Source organism: Zea mays, chromosome 3, assembly GCF_902167145.1.
Source record: "Zea mays cultivar B73 chromosome 3, Zm-B73-REFERENCE-NAM-5.0, whole genome shotgun sequence".
In the NCBI taxonomy this organism is placed as follows: Eukaryota; Viridiplantae; Streptophyta; class Magnoliopsida; order Poales; family Poaceae; genus Zea; species Zea mays.
This window is the reverse complement of record NC_050098.1, coordinates 138647623-138661109: the sequence shown is the minus strand read 5'-3', so window position 1 is coordinate 138661109 and position 13487 is coordinate 138647623.

Sequence of the window (13487 nt, the reverse complement as noted above, 5' to 3'; positions counted from 1 at the left end):
TTGCATTTGCATAAGGGCTAACAGCGCTTCTCATTTCGTGAGTTAAAAGTTCATTCAAAAGCATGTTTGAAATTTGAGAAGTCTTGGTCGCGCGGACTGTCCGGCCCTTGGGGGCGGACCGTCCGCGATCCCCCAGAGGGTCCAGGGTTTGACCATTTGTGTTGGCTCTGTGTTCTATTGCATTGCGGACCGTCCGGGCCTTAGGGCCGGACCGTCCGCAGTCCTGACCAGAGGAAGGTGGCTTCGGGTCAGTCCCTGAATTATAGCCGGACGGTCCGCCTGTGAGGCGCGGACGGTCCGCATGTGTATAACTCGTTTTTGGACAGGGACTGTGTGTTTTTATTGATTTGTACTACGGACGGTCTGGGGGACCAGTCCGGACAGTACTGTCTCAGGTCGCGGACGGTCCGGGATTTATAGCCGGACGGTCCACGTGTGTTAACTCCGTTTGATCCGAGGCTCGGGTGTTTGAAATTGCCAGGTCGCGGACGGTCCGGCCTTGAAGGGCGGACTGTCCGGACCCACCTTTTGAGTCTGCTCTGACATGTTTCAACGGTCATTATAGCCGTTATGGTGTACGGCGGACCGTCCGGCCCTAGGGCGCGGACGGTCCGCGTGTGCGCAGTACTGCCCCCTTTTGCACATAACGGTTGGTTTTAGATGGGGGCTATAAATAGAAGGGTAGCTCGTGTGTGAGACCTCTCTTGGCCATTCCTTGCACACATTGAGCTCATTTGTGATCCTCCAACTCACTCTCTCACACTCTTTGCTTGAGATTGCATTCTAGTGAGAGATTGAGGGTTCCTAGTGCATTTGCATAAATTGGTGATTCTTGAGGCACTAGGTGGTACACCGAGCAAGCATCGTTGGCTTGTTACTCTTGGAGGTTGCCGCCTCCTAGACGGCTCGGGTGATTGTCTCCGTCGAGCTCTCCAAGAAGATTGTGGAGAAGTCGCGGTGTTGATTGTGAGGGGTTCGCGCCTACCTCGCCGGAGCGGCAAAGGTGACATTAGTGGAATCGAGGTATTGAGTGATTTCTTGTCCACTTGGCTCAAAGATCAAGTTGTGTCTTGATAGAGGAGCAAGTGAGAGCTTGAAGTCCACCTCAACGTGGATTAGGGGTGATCGGCAAATCACCGATACCACGGGATAAATTTCGGTGTCTATTCCTTCTAGCATTACTTATTGCCTTGCAATTGATTAGTGCTTTGCTTATTGTTCTTCAAGTATTCAATCTCCGTAGTTGTCTTTCATACATTGTTTACTTATTAACACTAGTAAATTTATTCCTCTTGTTGTATTGATTAAATTTACTTAGTATCATTGTTTTTAGTCAAAACCGTCTATTCACCCCCCCTCTAGCCGGTGTCCTAGATCCTACACCCACCCCCGCCAGTGGAGGAGACTCTCGTTTCAGTTCTGACTTCCTTTCTCGTGATGGCTTTCCTTCCATCTTGTGGGAAGTGCTTAACTCCGCCGGTTACCCTATGCCCCCTTTGTACACGGTGCAGTTGTATGAGGAGCATCGGGTACCTCGTTGTCGGGTCTGGCTGACTTTGGAGGCTCATCCCCTTCAGCCGGGTTGGCGTTCTCTTGATTCTGAGACGATTGGACTCAGGACAGACGACACCGTTGAGGCAGCAGCCATGAAGACTCTGACGACTTTCTGTGGCTACCATCCCCTGGAGATGGTGATGCACCCCTTGGGACTCTTCCCTGCTGAGAAGAAGGATGATCCCATGTGGTGTAACCGCGTGAGCCATGTAAAGGATGTGTGGGCAATGTATCCTGACTTGGTTGGGAGGGTCACTGTCCAGTGCATGAGTGCGCTGTACCGCCTTCAGGCCCTTCAGAGCGATGCTATGGCACTCCTTGCTAACACCGCTCAGACTGCCAAGCTCACTCTCGACAGTCGGGAAGATTTTGTGGTCGACCTATCCACGGAGTTGGTGGAGAAGGATCTACAGCTAGAGAGGCTGAGCCAGCGCATGACCACCTTAGAGCAGCAGGTGGAGATCCGAGACAACACTATTGATGTCTTGGAGAATCAGCTTCACGATGTGCAGAGGGAACTCGAAGAAGCAAATGACCACTTGGACATGCACCACCTGGAGATGGAGGCCAATGAAGTAGGAAGCGAGGGAGAAGAGGCTCCCGAGGAGCTAGGACCAGCCCTTGGTGCCAATGGGACTACCTCCGCGATGCCTCCTTCACCCGTATCTAGTGTCGCTTCCACCGCTCAGGGTTAAGCAGTCACTTCGACACTTTTAGGCGGATAGAAACCTATGCGAGCTTAGAAATATCACATTTTGGACTAGGCTTATGGGTACTTTCCCTTGATTGATGTAACCCTGTAAACTTTTGAAATTTGTGGGATCTTTGTCACCATGTTATCTTCATTTCGAACCTAATATTATGATTATGGCATTTTTCCTTCCATATGAGATGATATCTTGTCGGTCGAAACTGTGAGTTGGGATAACAATGGCGACAATCTCTGTTTTCAGATGGCAGCTAGGCAGCGTCGCGGGCAGAACGAGCAGGTTCCCCCGCCACCTCCTCCAGCTCCCACAGTGCAGGAGCTGATGGCCCAGCAGAATGAGATTCTGCGACAGCTCTTGCAGCGCCAGCCCCACCCTCAGCAGCATGGTGGAGGCCAGCATCAGCGACCTCCGGCTATTGCAACTTACCAGGAGTTTCTGAGCACACAGCCGCCCTTGTTCACCAAGGCAGAGGATCCGTTGGACACCGACGTATGGCTTCGCGTCGTCGAGTCCAAGCTTCCCCTCCTCACGGGAGACTGCCCTGATGAGGCCAAGGCTCGCTTCGCCGCACAGCAGCTTCGCGGCCCTGCTCGGACTTGGTGGGACCACTTCCGTGCTATGCTCCCCGCTGATCGTGAAGTATCTTGGGAGGAATTCAAGACTGCCTTCAGGGGACACCACATCCCAGCTGGCATTCTTGATCGGAAGTTGAATGAATTTCTGGCCCTTAATCAAGGAACCCGCACGGTACTGCAGTATGCGCAAGCCTTCAACGACTTATGCCAGTATGCAGGGTATCATGCTGATTCTGATGAAAAGAAGAGGGATCGCTTCCGCAGGGGTCTCAATACCAAGCTGCAGGAACGACTCAACACTGTCCGGGCTGATAGCTTCAATGAGTTGGTCAACATGGCCATCTCCCAGGAGGATTGCATTGTTGCTCACCGGGCATAGAAGAAGAGAAAGGCACCAATGGCAGCACCATCCGCTCAGGCTCAGAGGTTCCGGATTGTTTCTCACAATCAGAGCAGGGGTTTTCAGCAGCAGGCAGGCAGATGGGTGATCAGGCCACCTCAGCAGCAGCAGCAGCCAGCACCCAACCGCTACCCAGCTCCTGCCCCAAGGAACAATCAGCCTCCACAGTAGCAGCAGTTCCGCCAGGGCAATGGGAACAAGTGTCTCACTTGTGGCAATGTGGGCCACTATGCCAAGAATTGTCCCAGGAACCAGCAGAGGCAGATGCCAGCACCAAATCAAGACAAGGGAAGAAAGCAGAAGGTGCAAGTCAGGCAAGGGAAGCTCAACTTCACTACTCTGGAGGAAGTACCTGAAGGAGCTCCTATCATGACCGGTACCTTTTCAGTTTATAATCAACCTGCTTTAATTATGTTTGATTCTGGTGCATCTCATAGTTTCATTAGCCAAAAGTTCAGTGCTAAATGTAAACTGCCATTCTCTCACTCAAAAGGGTCATTCATGATAGTCACACCTGGGGGTAAAATTGCAACTAATCAATTAAACCAAAGTGTGCCTATTCAACTGGGAAGCCACATTGTCAAAACCACTCTTCTTGTGTTGGGATTGGAAAATGTGGACATTATTCTAGGAGCAAATTGGATGACCTTGCACCAAGTTGTGCTTGATGTAGCCAGCCGTACCGTGGAAGTTAATTCTCCGTTCTGCGGGAATTTCACTTTAATTCTGCCTAGTCAGGGTTCTACTCAGTCATGTGCTTTCTCTATGATGGAGTTACCCCTGAAGAAGATCCTAGTGGTCTATGAGTATGCAGATGTCTTTCCTGATGAATAGCCAGGAATGCCACCAGACAGGGATATTGAATTCGCCATCGAGTTGTAACCGGGAACGACCCCAATTTCCAAGAGGCCCTATCGAATGCCACCCGCTGAGTTGGCAGAGTTGAAGAAGCAATTGCAAGAGTTGCTGGATAAGGGTTTTATTCGCCCAAGCACTTCGCCTTGGGGATGTCCAGCACTATTTGTGAAGAAGAAGGATGAAAGCTTGAGGTTGTGTATAGATTACCGCCCTCTTAATGCAGTAACTATCAAGAACAAGTATCCTTTGCCTCGTATTGATGTTCTCTTTGGCCAGTTGGTCGGGGCCAAGGTGTTTTCCAAGATAGACCTTCGCTCTGGCTACCATCAGATCAAAATACGAGCAAGTGATATTCCGAAGACGGCATTCTCAACCAGATATGGGCTATATGAATTCTTGGTGATGTCATTCGGGCTGACAAATGCACCAGCATATTTCATGTATCTGATGAATTCTGTTTTTATGCCGGAATTGGACAAGTTCATGGTGGTTTTCATCGATGATATTCTGGTGTACTCAAAGAACGAAGAAGAACATGCCGGGCAGTTGCATGTAGTGCTTCAACGTCTGCGAGAGCACCGCCTTTATGCCAAGTTATCCAAGTGTGATTTTTGGCTAAAGGAAATCAAATTCTTGGGTCACACTATCTCTCAGGCTGGAATAGCTGTTGATCCTGATAAAGTGCAAGAGGTGATGAACTGGAGGCCGCCAACAACTGTTCGCCAGATTCGGAGTTTTCTGGGATTAGCTGGTTATTACCGAAGATTTATTCTGGACTTCTCTCGAATTGCGAAGCCTATCACTGAGTTGCTGAAGAAAGAAGTCAAGTTTGTTTGGAGTCAGAAGTGCGAAGATGCCTTCCATGCATTAAGGCAGCATCTGACCACAGCACCGGTATTGGCGCAACCCGACAGCAGCAAGCCTTTTGATGTGTATTGCGATGCCTCTGGCACCGGGCTAGGTTGTGTCTTGATGCAAGACAACCGAGTCATCGCTTATGCCTCAAGAGCACTCAGGACTCATGAGCAAAACTATCCCACTCATGACCTCGAGTTGGCAGCAGTGGTTCATGCATTAAAGATGTGGAGGCACTATCTAATGGGAACCCACTGCAACATCTTCACGGATCATAAGAGCCTTAAGTACATTTTTACTCAGGCTGATCTCAACATGAGGCAGAGAAGATGGCTAGAGCTGATCAAGGATTATGACCTGGAGGTACATTATCACCCAGGAAAAGCTAATGTGGTAGGAGATGCCTTGAGTCGGAAAATGCAATGCAATTGTGTTCTGATGGATTCTCGCATTAACACCTTGTGTGATGTGTTGAGCAAGATGCAAATTGAAGTTATTCCTTCTGGTTCTTTGTCTCACATTTCTGTTGAGCCAGCTTTGCAAGACTAGATTATCATGGCCCAGCTCAGTGACAAGGGAGTGCAGATTATCAAGAAGAATCTCCATCAGAAGGTTGAGAAGTATAATTGTTTCCGCCAGGATGAAAAAGGTGTGCTATGGTTCAAAAGCAGATTGGTGATTCCTAAGGACCAGGACCTCAAGAGGAAAATTTTGGATGAGGCTCATCTCTCCAAATTCTCTATGCATCCGGGAAGCACCAAGATGTACCATGATCTGAAGCCTTTGTACTGGTGGACCAGAATGAAGAGGGAGATAGCCCAGTATGTATCAGAATGTGACACCTGTCAGAGGATAAAGGCAAGCCACTTGAAGTCAGCTGGCGCCTTGCAACCACTGTCCGTACCTTCGTGGAAGTGGGATGACATCAGCATGGATTTCATTGTGGGTCTGCCCAACACCTCTCGTCATCATGATTCAATTTGGGTTATTGTGGACCGATTGACGAAAGTGGCACATTTTCTTCCTGTGCACACCACTGATAAGGCTCAGAAATATGCAGAATTGTATATTGACCGGATCGTGTGTTTGCACGGATTACCTCGGACCATTGTTTCTGACCGAGGAGCCCAATTTGTTGCCAGATTTTGGGAACAATTGCAAGAGTCTTTGGGAACCAAGCTAATCAGGAGTTCAGCTTACCACCCATAGACTGATGGTCAGACGGAAAGGGTAAACCAAATTCTGGAGGATATGCTGAGAGCTTGTGCGATCGATAGTGGCAAGATTTGGGATAAGCACCTCTCCTTGGCAGAGTTTGCTTATAATAATAGTTACCAATCCAGCCTAAAGATGGCACCTTTTGAAGCTCTCTATGGAAGAAGGTGCAGGACACCACTCAATTGGTCTCAACTTGGTGAAAGAGAAGTTTTTGGACCTGATTTAGTGACTGAAGCCGAAAGGAAGGTCAAGCTAATCAGGAAGAATCTAGAAGCTGCTCAGGCCAGGCAGAAGAGCTATCATGATAAAAGAAGGAAACCTCTCCAGTTCGAGGTGGGAAGTTTTGTATACCTCAAGGTATCACCCACCAAGGGAGTATAGAGGTTTGGGATCAAAGGCAAGCTAGCCCCTCGTTACATTGGACCTTTTGAGATCATAGAAGCATGTGGACCCGTGGCATACAAGCTGAAGTTACCTTCAAAGATGTCTGCCATTCACAGTGTTTTCCATGTATCTCAGCTGAAGAAGTGTGTTCGATTGCCGACCGAGATCATAGCAGAGCCAGAATTGGAGATAGAGCCAGATCTATCGTACCAAGAGTACCCCTCCAAGATTCTGGATTGTAAAGAAAGATCAACTCGGGCTAAATCGATCAAGATGTACAAGGTCCAGTGGAGTAATCACTCAGAGGAGGAAGCTACTTGGGAAACCGAGGAATTCTTGAGATCCAACTTCCCCGATTGCCTACCTAAGGAAGCTGGTACGTAATCACCCCCAACCCCTCCCCTGCCCTTCGAATCTAATTTTCAAAAATATGATCTTAATTCAGAATGAAGTAACTATGAAGTAAAACTTAAAAGGACTTCCTTCTGAAGTTGCAAAGAGAATGACATTCGAAGAGCAGTTTTACCCTAATAATAACAATAATCACCCATTTCCTATAAGTCTCACCCTTCGCTTCACCCTGGGAGGACTCTGGCCCGAATCTCGGGACGAGATTCCTTTAAGGGGGGAAGGTTGTGACACCCTAGTGTCACCTAGGGTTTCTCTCAAATACCAACCCAAGAACCATTATTTTATGTGAACCAAAGTAAGCATGAGCATCAAAATAACTTAAGTACTAAAGGATTCACCAAGTATATACTTAAAAGTATCATGATCAAAACAATTGAGTCTTTTAAAAAAGATAAGAATGTACAACCCTAATGAAAACCCTAAGTGAGCCCCATGAGCAAAATTCAAGAAAATAAGAAAAAGGGGATGCAAAGTTTAAAATTATGACTTGAGCCAATTATAAAAATTGAAGTATATTTAATGAGCAACAAGAAAGGTTGAGAAAGCTTAGCCAAAATAACTCAAATAAAACCCCAAATCAAGCTTCTCATGTGGGGACTTAATGGGAATTCTGAATTTCAGAATTCTAAAATTCAGACCTTGAGCCAAAGATCAGGGATGTTCACCTTGATCCCTAACTCGAATCCTAATGGCCCCATTGACAAAATTGTGTCTAACTAACCCCTCTGTCGTGTGCCAGAAGATGGCATTGGGACGCGAGCCCTAGACACGACAAAACCTTGGATTTGCCTCGGGTTTGGGCAGGGAGACAGACCGGATTTCCTGGCTCCATATCTCTGCAACCAGTAGGCAAAATCCTATGACCCCCACACAAGAATGGTAGCTTGTAGGGAGGAGAAGAGGTTTTGTGCACTGACCAAGGCGAGAGCAGGCTCGGATGAGCGACCACACGCGCCAGAACTTGGGCAGAACGCACGGGCACACGTGTTCGACCCTGGTCGGCACGCTAGAGCTCGCCCAACCCACTCGCGCGCTCGCCCCGGCATCCGGTCAAGTCCGCCGCGCGCCCACGCCCTCGGTCGTGCCCGCCCGCGCCTATAAAGCCTCCTCGGGCGCACCTCACTTCACCCCGCACTCACCCTCACCGGCCAGCCCCCTTTCCTTAGCTCCGGCGAGCTCAATTCTGCCCGCCATTGCCGCCAGAGCTTCGGCCACCGTGGCCAGCCCACTCCAGCCATCCTCAAGTCGAGCCAGTGCTTCGGCTAGCTCCGCCAGTAGCCCGTGAAGCTTGTCAAGCCCTCGGACCCGGCCAGACTTCACCGGAGGCCCGAGATCGACCTCACCGGACTTCGGTCTTCCGCCGCCGCGCGTGGACCGAGCTATCCAGTGAGTCTCCGACCGATTCCTTGCACCCATATCTTCTCTGACATCCCGTGAACCTCTCTGACCCATCCAATAGCTCTATCTCGCCGTGACCAGGCCGGACTCCTCGCCGCCGACGAGCATCCCCGCCTGCGCGCGTGGACCGACCGACTCCAGCCATCTCCGACGGTGACCCGCACACCATTGTGATCCCCGAGACCTCCCCTGCATCCTCGACCACTTCACTGGAGCAATCAGAAAGGCATTGGAAATTAATGAACAGTGATTAAGATTATTTTTCCTAGTTTACTTATGTAACAGAGAACCTAGGAAAAATACAGAGACCATTAATTTGGACCAGTTTTAAATTAAAATGTTTTATTTAACCTTATATGGACTGAAAATCAATTATTAGAATAGCAAAACTATAACCAAAATGAGTAGTAAAAATCCAGTGGACTTACAACCACTAGAGCCCTACTACAAAAATAAAGAGCACCTCAGCCCAACTTTTTAAGTAAGGAAATAAATACAAAGTGATAATAAGGCATTTTCCCAATAATTCTTGAACAACCCCTAATAATGTGATAATGGGCAACCAAAAATTAGCTAAGTCCATAATGAGATAAACTACCAGAGAAAAATGCAAACCCATAAAAAAGAAGCAAACTCATACCTATTGCTAATAATTTAAAAGAAAGGCCACTTGATTCAAATAATGCATACCACCCCTTCCCTTAAGCAAATAGAGGCCAAAACTTCATAATAACCAAGAAAAATAAGAACTCTGTTGTTTGATGTTTTTCAAATATAGTGGTAGTAGAAAGCACCCATTTGGCTAGAAACTTGAGAAAACCATAGAAAAATAATTAAAAGGTATTAATGACTAGAAATTTGTATCAAGTCATGTTATAACACCTAAAAGCCAGCAAAAATAAGTTCTAGAGAATTGCCCACTGTTAAATAGTAGTTGTAGTTCAAAGCACCCCTTCTGCCCTAGGATTTGATAATTCTGTCCAGAGAAAACTATTCACTTTCTGATCCCCAAATTTTGAGACAGAGAAACATACACCAGTACCCAGCCACTGTAATTTTTGCAGAATTTTTAGAATTTTATAAAAGCAACTTGTAGTTCAAACCCATTCCAAAACATTAAAAAGAATAAAAGAAAAGGGAAGAAGAAATAAACCTCACCCCAATAAGTCTAACTTGAGAACTTATCAATTCTCCCTAAGACTTAAAAGGAATTCAGTGGAACCCCAAAAATTGAATCCACTACTTACCTTAGCTAAGTTTAAACCAATTTACCAAGTATACCACACAAGGGTCTTACATAAGTAAAGTGAACCTTGTTTAACTCAAGAAGATCATACACCTTTAAAGTTGTAATTTCTGGAAGCACAAAACATATCATGCGTATATCTTACGCATTGCATTCATTAGATTGTAATCTTGCCGACGGAGAGTACGTGCTCATCCCCGAGCAAGGACTTGTCCAAGAGGAGGACCAGGAGCAGGCTTCAGAGGCTGCTATTGAGGATCTCCCCGCAGCCCCACCAATTGAAGGCAAGCCCCGGTTTTTATGCATAACCATATTATTATATGCTACTTTACTACACTTAATGCTTGTAGGATTGCAATGTGCACTTAAGTGTAGGAGTTGCTTGAAACCTTTTGTTGCATGAACTTAGGATTCCTTTTTTGAGATGAATACTAGTATGCTAGGTCGAGTAGCTGCTTGCTAATCAGGATCTCGGTAGAAGTCGAGTGATTTTTCTAGCACTCGCGCGAGGTCAGGAATTGATTGTATTCATCTTGATAACGGGATAGATGTTAGTCTATGGATTTGGATCCAGGGAGGATGCCTTGTCCATGAGACGGGAAAAATGAATTAAGGATTAATGTGTGGATAACTGAGTCAAGCTTTTGAACGTACTAAGCACATGCCGGGAAAAATGGTAACCGGTAAACCTAGTACCTGATTGAAGCCGGGCGCGGACTTTATCCCTCATGCGACCTGAGACTGGGTCTCCCATGCTAGCTATGGTGGGTACAAGTGCGGTCACTGCACGGCGGCAGCCGAGGTCAGTGGAGCATTGTATGCCAAGGCGGTGAGGCCTAGACGCGAACGGGGAATCGATGGGGACGGTTGTCATGTGTGGGGTCGGAGTACCCTGACATGCCGTGTGTTTAGGTTTACCTTGCAAGGTTAAAACTCGATTCGAATCGTCTGCTTCTCACAGCTAATGAGACTGCTTGACCCCTTGTACTGCATTGAGTAAGAAGTGAAATGAGGTTACTTGAGATAACTTGTTGATTGAACAAAATGCTTGTCACCATGTATGCTTAGAAGGAGCAAACCTAGCTAAATTAATGAGGATAGAATTTGAAAAGCTAAAACTTGATTTTAGATACAACTAGTGCTTTTGGCAAACCAAACCCCTTAGCCAAACAGCTGCATAGTCTAAAGGTAGAGGAGTAGACTCCTCACACCAGTTAAGTCTAGCTAAGTATTAGTATACTCAGCCTTACTTGTGGCATAATTTTTGCAGGTACCATTCAGGAAATGGTTGATGGTGTGACTTGGCCTACCACCCTGCCACCGGGTTGGACGGTCGAGTGGGATGTTGCTCCGGCAGGAGAGGAGCACGAGGAGTAGTGGGCTAGGCCTTGCCCAATTCCTCGATACCGACGACATCGATTATCCGCTGCACTTTATTTTGTGAACTTTATTTACTACGCAAAAACTCCGATTTATGTAATAACTCAGTACTTAATTTGAGGTTTCCTGTTTTATTGTATTTCTTCTGTGACTCACCTTCGAGTGAGATTGTGGAATTTGATCCTGGTTAAGTGGCTCTATCAGACTAGATCTGAGGGACTGACGGGTTATTCCGATTTAAGTGTGTTACGGCCCCTGGGGCGTGACTTAGGCACTTAAGCTGGAATAATTCGGGCGGTTCTGCCACGCCGGAGGGAGACAGGCGTCAAAGGGGAAACCCGCGGCCTTCGTGTTTGTCCCGCGCCCAGGTCGGGTGCGCTTGCAGTAGGGGGTTACAAGCGTCCGCGCGGGAGCGAGCGGCCTTACGCGAGCGCCGTCCCGTCCTTCCCCGCGCGGCCAACCCTCTGTAAGAGGGCTCTGGACCTTCCTTTTATAGGTGTAAGGAAAGGATCCAGGTGTATAATGGGGGGTGTAGCAGTGTGCTAACGTGTCTAGCGGAGGAGAGCTAGTGCCCTAAGTACATGCCATCGTGGCAGCCGGAGAGGTTTTGGCACCCGGTTCGTGTGGTGTCGTGGCCGTCGGAGGAGCGCTGGAGCCTGGCGGAAGGACAACTGTCGGGGCTGTCGAGTCCTTGCTGACGTCTCCTTGCTTCCGTAAGGGGGCTGAGAGCCGCCGTTGTCATAGAGCATGTGGGGCACCATCATTACTTGTTTACCGGGACGAGCCAGATGGGACGCCGGTCTTGTTCCCCGTAGCCTGAGTTAGCTTGGGGTAGGGTAATGATGGCGCCTCCTGTGACGTGGTCGGTCCGAGCCCTGGGTTGGGCGAGGTGGAGGCCCCTCCGAGGTCGAGGTCGAGTCTGTCTTCCGAGGCCGAGGTCGAGTCCGAGCCCCTGGGTCGGGCGAGGCGGAGACCGTCGACTGAGGCCAGGGCAGAGTCCAAGCCCTGGGGTCGGGCGATGCGGAGTTTGTCGTCTTCCGGGGCTGAGCCTGCGTCCGAGCCCTGGGGTCAGGCGAAGTGGAGTTCGTCGTCTTCTAGGGCAGAGCCCGAGTCCGAGCCCTGGGGTCGGGCGAAGCGGAGTTCGTCGTCTTCTGGGGCTGAGCCCGAGTTCGAGCCCTGGGGTCGGGCGAAGCGGAGTTCGTCGTCTTCCGGGGCTGAGCCCGAGTCCGAGCCCTGGGGTCGGGCGAAGCGGTGTTCGTCGTCTTCCGGGGCTGAGCCCGAGTCCGAGCCCTGGGGTCGGGCAAAGCGGAGTTCATTGTCTTCCAGGGCTGAGCCCGAGTCCGAGCCCTGGGGGTCGGGCGATGCGGAGTTTCCTATGGTGCCTTAGGCCGGACTTGGCTGCTGTCAGCCTCGCTCTGTCGAGCGACACAGCAGTCGGAGCGGCGCAGGCGGCGCTGTCCTCTTGTCAGGCCGGTCAGTGGAGCGGCGAAGTGACTGCGGTCACTTCGGCTCTGTCGACTGAAGGGCGCGTGTCAGGATAAGGTGTCAGGCCACCTTTGCATTAAATGTTTGCGTTAAATGCTCATGTGATACGGTCGGTCGGCGTGGCGACTTGGCCAAGGTTGCTTCTTGGCGAAGACTGGGCCTCGGGCGAGCCGAAGGTGCGCCCGTTGCTTGAGGGGGTCCTCGGGCGAGACGTGAATCCTCCGGGGTCGGCTGCCCTTGCCCAAGGCTGGGCTCGGGCGAGGCGAGATCATGTCCCTTGAGTGGACCGAGCCTTGACTTAATTGTACCCATCAGGCCTTTGCAGCTTTGTGCTGATGGGGGTTACCAGCTGAGATTAGGAGTCTTGAGGGTACCCCTAATTATGGTCCCCGACAGATATGATATTCAAAATTATCAAATTCAAAAAATAAATTACTTTGTTTTTGCATTACTTACGTAAGTATAAATTGTATGAATATGAATATTACAAAAAATAAATATAGTATATGAATTCTGTTAATACTATAGATATAGAGGATCGAATTTAGAGGACGTTGCTGGAGATGAAGAAAATATAGAGGACAAAATCTTTTAGAGTGTTCTGTAAAGGACAGAGAATATTCCTTTAGGGGATGAAATTTAGAGTACGTTGCTGGAGATAGCCTGAGTCCTGACCATGCGCTCACCTGGCAAGGCCGCTCGCACTGGCTAGGGCCATCTGCTCGTCCGTCATGTCAACCGACTACCAAAAAAGAGCTCTAACCCTATAGTGAGTTCTACATTTTACAAATAGTTTTGTGCTAGTGATAATTAACTGGTGGATTCGAATAGGCAAAACCGCCAGAAAAATCATCTATTTTCTCTGGCAATTGGTGTAAGGCGGTGCACTTCAGCTTTGGCGGGTTCCGTCTTTTCGTCGGACATTTTGCGCAGCCGCTGCTTTTTTAGGCGCACCGAAGGGTCGATGCCCAGACCGTGCTCGATGACGGTGCAGCTGACTCCGACCAGGTCGA